Below are 8,462 nucleotides of genomic sequence, written 5' to 3'. Positions count from 1 at the left end.
TCTGTTTTCAGGCAGTCAGCTTTATTTAAAGGTGAGGAGTTCTGGTTTCATAGCCACCATCACCCGCCTGGATTTTCCATGAAAGGGCAGTGCAGTTTCTTGGATGAATTCTCAGAGAAACAACATGGCCACTGACTCATTTTTTTCTTCCATGTTCTGTCTAGTCCCCTATCATAGTTACTACAGAAGACTGGACAAAACTAAGGACCATCAGGTCTTCCAGGACAGAATTAGAGTGTGGGTACAAGTTTGGGACATACTCTAGACTCATCCCACCATTGAAATTTGACCGGACCATTTCCCCTCGGGTTTGATTCCAGCCTCGGGCAACTGTCTGTGTGGAGTTTGTACATTCTCCCATGTCTGGGGAAGTTACCTCTGGTGCCCCGGTTTCCTCCCACAATCCAAAGATGTGCACGTTAAGTGAATTGGCCTTGCTAACTTTCCCATAGTGTTCAGGGATGTGCAGGTTAGGTGCATTAGTCAGGGGTAAATGTAGAGTAATAGGATAGGGGAATAGGTTTGGGTGGGTTACTCTTCGGAGGGTGGGTGTGGGTTTGTTGGGCTGAAGGGCCTGTTCCCACACTGTAGGAATTTTATGATTCTATTTAGCCTCTCCCAGAACTGAAATCATCCAACCCTGGTAACATCCTTGTAAATCTTTTCTGAATCCTTTCAAGTTTCACAACACCTTTCCTATAGGAGGGAGACCAGAATTGCATACAATATACCACTAGTGGCCTAACCGGTGTCCTGTACAGCTGCAACATGACCTCCCAACTCCTATACTCAATGCCCTGACCAATAAAGGAAAGCACACTAAACGCCTCCTTCACTATCCTATCTACTGGAGATTCCATTTTTAAGGAACTATGAACCTGCACTCCAAGGTCTCTTTGTTTAGCAACATTCTCCAGGACCTTACCATTAAGTGTATAAGCCTTACCTTGATACGCCTTTCCAAAATGCAGCACTTCACACTTATCTAAATTAAACTCCATCTGCCAACTCCTCAGCCCATTGGGCCATCTGATCAAGATTCTGTTGTACTCTGAGGTAAGCTTCTTTGTTGTCAACCACACCTCCAATTTTGGTGTTATCTGCAAACTTACTAACTATACCTCCTATGTTCACATCCAATTCATTTATATAATGACGAAAAGCAATGGACCCAGCACCGATCCTTGTGGCACACCACTGGTCACAGGCCTCCAGTCTGGAAAGCAACCCTCCACCACCACCCTCTGTCTTCTACCTTCAAGTTAGTTCTGTATCCAAATGGCTAGTCCTCCCCGTATTCCATTACATCTAATCTTGCTAACCAGTTTCCCACGAGGAACCTTGTTGAACGCTTTACTGAAGTCCATATAGATCACATCCACTGCTCTGCCCTCATCAATCTTTTTTGTTACTTCTTCAAAAAACTCAGTCAAGTTAGTGAGACCTGATTTCCCACACACATAGCCATGTTGACTATCCCTAATCTGTCCTTTCCTCTCTAATTACATTTAAATCCTGTCTCTCAGGATTTCCTCCAACAACGTGCCTACTAGTGATGTCAGGCTCACCGGCCTATAGTTCTTTGGCTTTTCCTGATCACCTTTCTTAAATAGTGGCACCACATTAGGCAACATCCAGTCTTCTGACATGTCACCTGTAATTATCCATGATCTAATTATCCCAGCAAGGGACCCAGCAATCACTTCCCTAGCTTTCCACAGAGTTCTAGGGTACACCTGATTAGGTCCTCGGGATGTATCCACCTTTATGCATTTCAAGACATCCAGTACCACCTCCTCTGTAATAATGGACATTTTTCAAGATGTCACCATCTATTTCCCCACATTCTGTATTTTCCATGCTCTTTTCCACAGTAAACACTGATACAAAATACTCGTTTAGTGTTTCCCCCATCTCCTGCAGTTCCACATATAAGCTGTCTTGCTGATCTTTGTGGGCCATATTCTCTCCCTAGTTACCCGTTTGTCGTAATGTATTTATAAAATCCCTTAGGATTCTTCTTAATCCTATTTGCCAAAGCTATCTCACATCCCCTTTTTGCCCTTCTGATTTCCCTCTTAAGTGTACTCCTACTGCTTTTATACTCTTCCAAGGATTCACTTGATTTATCCTGTCTATACCTGACATGTGCTTCCTTCTTTTTCTTGACTGAATCCTCAATGTCTTGAGTCATCCAGCATTCCCTACACTTACCAGCCTTTCTTTTCACCCTAACTGGAATATACTATCTCTGGACACTCATTATCTCAGTTTTGAAGGCTTCCCAATTTCCAGCTGTCCCCTTACCTATGAACATCCATCCCCAATCAACTTTTGAAAGTTAACGCTTTAACAATCAAAATTGACCTTCCTTCAATTTAGAACTTTAACATTTAGATCCTGTCTATCCTTTTCCATTGCTATTTTAAAATGAATAGAATGATGGTCACTAGCCCCAAAGTGCTTCCCCACTGACACCTCAGTCACCTGCCCTACCTTATTACCCAAGATTAGGTCAAGTTTTGCACCTTCTGTAGTAGGTAGATCCACATACTGACTCAGAAAATTTTGTTGTATGCACTTAACAAATTCCTCGCCAGCTAAACCCTTAACACTATGGTCGTCCCAGTCAATTTTTGGAAAGTTAAAATTCCCTATCATTACCACCCTATTACTCTTAAGATAACTGCGATCTCCTGACAAATTTATTTCTCAAGTTCCTACAGACTATTGGGGGTCTATAGTACAATCTCTATAAGATAATCAAGTCTCTCTTATTTCTCAGTTTCACCCAAGTAGCTTCCCTGGATGTATTTCCGGGAATATCCTCTCTCAGTACCACTGTGATGCTATCCCTTATCAAAAATGCCATCCCCCCTCCTCTCTTGCCCCCACCCTTACTATCCTTCGTAAAGCATTTGTATGCTAGAGCATTATGCTTTCAGTCCTGTCCATCCCTGAACCACATCTCTGTAATTGCTATGATCCCCTAGTCCCATGTTCGTAACCGTGCCCTGAGTTCATCTGCTTTCCTTGGTCGGCTTCTTGCATCTAAATAAATGCAGTTTAATTTATCTTATTCTCTGCTTTGTTCCTGCCTGCCCTGACTGTTTGACTTGCTCCCTTTCCTAACTGTACCAGTCTCAGACTCATCTCTTTGCTAGGTCCCATTCCTTCCCACCTTACTAGTTCAAATCCTCCCAAGCAACTCTAGCCAATCTACCTTCCAGCATTAGTCCCATTCCAATTCAGGTGTAATCGGTCCTTCTCATACAGGTCACTGCTAGGCCAGAAGAGATTCCAATGATCCAAAAATGTGAACCTTTCTCCCGTCACTGGCTCCTCAGGCATGCACACATCTGCTCTCCCCTCCTATTCTTACCCTCACTAGTTTGTAGCACTGGTAGTATTCCAGATATTATTATCATTGAGGACCTCCTTTTTAAATTCCTGTCTAGCTTCCTATATTCTCCCTCCAGAATCTCATCCTTTTTCCTTCCTATGTCATTAGTTCTAATGTGTACAACAACCTCCTGCTGGTCCCACTCCCCTTTCAGAATATTCTGCATTCTGTCCGAGATATCCTTGATACTGGCACCAGCGAGGCAACACATAATTCTGATTTCTTGCTGTCGGCCGCAGAAACATCTGTCTGTGCCTCTGACGAGAGAGTCCCCATCACAATCGATCACTTGGAACCTGATATACCCCTCATTATATTTGAGCCGGTCTCTGTACCAGAAATTTGGCTGTTCATGATACATTCCCCTGAGAGTCTATCAACCCATACATTTTTCAAAACAGCATAATTGTTTGAGATGGGGATAGCCACAGGAGGCTCTGCACTACCTGCCTCCCTCTCCTACCATTCCTGGTGGTAACCCATTTACTTGACTGTATCTCCCTTCCTGTCACTGTTATGCATTACACTCCCTACCTCCTTTAATATCCTCATTACCTCTAACTGCTGCTCCAACCAATCCATAAGATCTGATAGGATTCACAGCCAAACACACTTTCCACAGACATAATCATCAGTAACACAGAAACTCTCCCTAATCTCCCACATCTGACAAGAAGAGCACATCACTCTCCTCAAGGCCATCTTTGCACTTTAACAATCTACAGCTCTAAAAATCACTGTACCAGGTTAACTTAGTACCTTTGGTTTGTATTTTAAAATTTTAATCGAGAGACAGATCTTAATAAAACATATAACCAAAAAGAACCCACACACTATTGATAAAAGACAGGGTTACACTTAACGATCATGCACTTAACCGATCCTGTGCTGTGAGCTTTCTCACAGAGGTTCCTCCAAGGTCAGCTGTGAATTTCATGGTTTGTTAAATTTTCTTAGATGCACTCCGATGTCCAGAAATACCTGAAATCAAACAGCTAAGGCAGTAGCTGTGCAGATTCACTGATGTGTCGGACAGCAATGTAAGTTTCTTTCTCTCTCTCTCTCACTGAGCATGTGGTCTCTACCTTTGTTCTCTTCCTCCTTTTCAAAGTGTTGTTGTTTTGATCTGTTATTCCCCAGAGTCCCAAAACAATGCAACAGCTTATAAAACAGGAATTACTGCTTCTGGAATTTGAGGAAATCACCTCCAACACCTAAAATACGTAGACAGAGCTTAGAGTGCTGAGCATTGTAGCTCCTTTTATGTTTTAAATGGGAATCCTGGCAGATGTATGAGAGGCCGTACCACTGTGGGATCTGGAAGAATATATCTTAATGTACAACTGGGGGCCTCTGCTGAAGATAGAGAGATTTGGAATTATTCTCCATAATTGCAGGATTTTGGGTTTGTATTTTGTTATCTTGAGACGAGGGTGGGGTGGCATTTCTAACTCATTGTGTTTCCCTCAGATCGTAGTACGCTTATGTACCAGTGAAGCATCAAAATTGATGGGCAGGAAATTCTGAAGCTTAGCAAGAAGAAATTCCAGTAATAGTTACAGATCAGGAGGTGGAAGAGACTGAGAAATTTAGTGAAATTACAAATACTCAGGAAGTGGAACTGAACAAGTTACTGGAGCTGCAGACTGACAAGGCCCTGGGTATTGATGCATTACATCCTGGGGTCCTAAAAAGGTAACTGAATGGTTAGTGGATGTGTTGATCTTAATTTTCCAATATGTGCTAGATTCAGGCAAGGTCTTATCAGACTGATGTCATGGTTCGCTGAGGTTGACAGTCCTGGATACATGATAAATGTGAAGAATTAATGAAGCTTGTGAAAATCCCAATTTGCCTTTGACTGACAGCTACACATGGTAAAAGCAAACTATGCCAGATTTATTTAGTAACAGGAAAATAAAGCCTTAACTTTTTATTGCAGCACATTTAACTTTTAACAATAGTGGTAAAAGGACAAGATTTCTAATTTATGTAGTTTGGACCTTAGGTCTTTTAAAATTCACACACACACACACACACACACCGAAAACTATGAGTGGATGGAAAAACATAGTAAGAGGACTGTATCAACAGTCCGAAACCACAAACTTAGATGTGTTGGTTTCCCGTTCATCAATTCCTCGATAATGCCACAATGTTATCTGCACAGCGATGGTCAGTTTTTACTTCACTGATTGCATAGTTTGACCTGGAGTCTTTTTGGTTCTCATTAAGGTTTGACAATTATTTCCCTCAGTCCTCTCAAATGTAACCTTACTGCTTTTTAGACAGAAAATCAGAGATAGCAATTTTAGAATCCAACAAATGCAGGCGATCTCTTTGCTCTTCCCTGTTTGATTCACTCCACTTACAGAGTTTGCAACACAATCAATCAGAGGATCAATAAATTAATCAGCTGTGCTGACTTCTCTTAAACCCACAACAAATTGTGCCAAAAGCTGCATGCTTCATATACACCAGTTAATCTCGTTTGATTTTACAAAATTGCACACAACTCATTGTACATTAATTCCTTTTTAAAGTAGTGTCCCGTTTTCTCATTGTCAGTCCATAGTCAACACTGGAAAGTTACAAATATCACTCCACTATTGAAGAAGGAATAAAGGCAGGAAAAAAGCAACCAAAGGTAAGTTAGCTTGATATCTGTCATGGCGGTAGAATTGATTACTAAGGAGGATACAGTTAGATGCCTTGAAAAAGTCAGGAATGGTCAGCATAGTTTTGTGAAAGGGAAATCAAGTTTAACAAGCCTGAAAGTGGATAAAAAGGAACCAGAATATCTACTGTATTTTAATTTGCAGAAGGCATTTGACAGATTCCACAGAAAGGGTTATTGCACACACTAGGAGTGTATAATAGCAGGCATTGATGATAACCTAGCTGGCAGTATGTGGAGTATGCAAAAGTCAATCTTGCTCTGATTGACACAATGCAAGCAGTGGGATCTGTGCTGGAGCCTTAGTGTCTTTGCAATTTATATCAATGACTAAGATGATGGAAGTAAAGCTAAATTTGCAGATGACACAAAGATATATAGGAAAATGTTTTGTGCAGAGGACTTAAGGAGGGTGCACCAATGGATTTAGGTGACAGGATAAGTGGGCAGATGGAATATAATGTAGGTGTATATGAAATTGTTCACTTTGATATCAAGACTAAAAAAGTTGTTTCAATTTAAACTGAGAACAACTACAAAATTCTGAGGTGCAGAGGGATCTAAATCATGATCTTTGGTGAGTCACAAAAATGTTAGTTTGCAGGTCCAGCAAGTAATTAAGGAGTCTAATGGAATGCTAATCTTTATTATGAAAGGAATTTAAAAGATGGTAAGGATGTTATGCTTCAATTATGTGGCTTTGATGGGGCCACATTTCAAATACTATCTGTGTATTTCTCTCATTATTTAAGGAAGGATAGACATGCATTGGAAGTGATTCAGAGAAGGTTTACCAGATTGATACCTCGAATAAGCAAATTGATTTCTGAAGGTAGGTTGGGCAGACTGGGTTTGTATTCACTGGAGTTGAGAAGAGTGAGGATTGACCTGATTAAACTGCATAAGATTCTGGATGGTCTTGCCAAGGTGGACATGGGAAGGATGTTTTCTCTTGTGGATTACTGAGAAATAAGGAGCACTGTTTAAAAATTATGGGTTACCCATTTCAGACAATATTGTGTGACTTTGGAAATCTGTCTCAGACATCAGTGGATGCAGGGTCATTGAATACTTTTAAGGTGGAAATAAATATTAGTCAAAGGACTCAAGTATTGCCAGGCTATTTGGGAATGTGGAATTCAAAACACAAACAGATCTGTCAGGAACTTTTTGAATGGCACAGCAGGCTCGAGTGGCCTACATCTGCTTCTAATCTAGATATTTTTATGCAACTTTCAATGCCTTTTTGTAATTGCCAACTTCTAAAAATTTGAACTCATTGATTATATGGTATGTCTATTTCCTTATAATGTGAGAAAGATTTGTGTTTGCCCTCATCTCTTATCTTGAGAACAATGCTAATTTCCGCCCAGGCGAATAGAACAAGTATAACAATTCCACACCTTCTAAACTCTGGTTTCTTGTCATTGCTTTTCATTACTTCTGTAGCATATCACAATATTAATGATGCCACCAGGAATACCCCTACAATTCTATTTTCCTAAGAAACTATTGTACCATAATATATATTAGCTGCATCTGCTGAGATATAGTTTAGAGTTTGGCAAAAGAAGACCAGGAAGCTGATAAAGAAACAGAAAATGAAGTATGAAATTAAATTAGTAAAAATATAAAAGTGGGCTGTAAAAGCATGCCTACTTATGTAAATTGAAAAAGATTAACAATGACAAACAGATGAGAATTTACAATGGGAATAAAGAAATGGCAGAGAAGCTACACAAAAACATTGTGCATGTCTTCACAGAGGAAGATGCAGTTCAACCTTCCAGACTACTAGAAAAACAAGGGATTAGCAAGTATGAGGGCTGGAAAGAAATTTGTATTAGTAAGAAAGTAACACTAGAGAAATTAATAGGATTGAAATATGGTATCTTCCCAAGGAAATGATGGTGTACATCCAAGAGTGTGGGAAGAAGTCTCTATCACGATAATGGATGATTGTTATCTTCCAAAATGTTATAGATTCTGGAATTTGTTCCTGCAGATTGAAAAATATCAAATGTAACCACTTTATCTAAGAAAGAAGGAAACGGAAAAATGGGGAACTACATAACTTTTGTCTACCATCATCCGTAGAGAAATATATTCTAACGATAATTGGTCACTTAGAAATAATCATAAAACTAGGTGAATTCAACATGGATTTATAAAAGGGGAAACATATTCAACAAAGCTTTTTGAGCTTTTATTTGAGGACATATTTAACAGAACAGATGAAAGAGGGCACCAATGAATGTGCTTTACTTGGATTTTAGAAAGGCTTCTGATAACATCCTACACAAGTAGTTTGAAAACAAAATTATATTGCAAGGAATTGTAGGCAATACACTAGCATGGACTGAGAATTAACTAATGGTCAGA

At 40.0% G+C, this 8,462-nt stretch overlaps 1 long non-coding RNA gene across 1 annotated transcript; it reads left to right on the top strand.

Moving 5' to 3' along the window:
• The first annotated feature begins 4,069 nt into the window (after nt 1–4,069).
• LOC122562809 lies at nt 4,070–7,781 on the top strand. Its single transcript, XR_006315420.1, has 3 exons — nt 4,070–4,443; nt 4,874–5,098; nt 5,972–7,781. It is a non-coding gene; the product is annotated as an uncharacterized LOC122562809 (long non-coding RNA).
• Nucleotides 7,782–8,462: the final 681 nt, after the last annotated feature.

Source organism: Chiloscyllium plagiosum, chromosome 25 (assembly GCF_004010195.1).
Source record: "Chiloscyllium plagiosum isolate BGI_BamShark_2017 chromosome 25, ASM401019v2, whole genome shotgun sequence".
Lineage (NCBI taxonomy): Eukaryota > Metazoa > Chordata > Chondrichthyes > Orectolobiformes > Hemiscylliidae > Chiloscyllium > Chiloscyllium plagiosum.
This window is presented reverse-complemented; position numbering and strand designations above follow the sequence as displayed.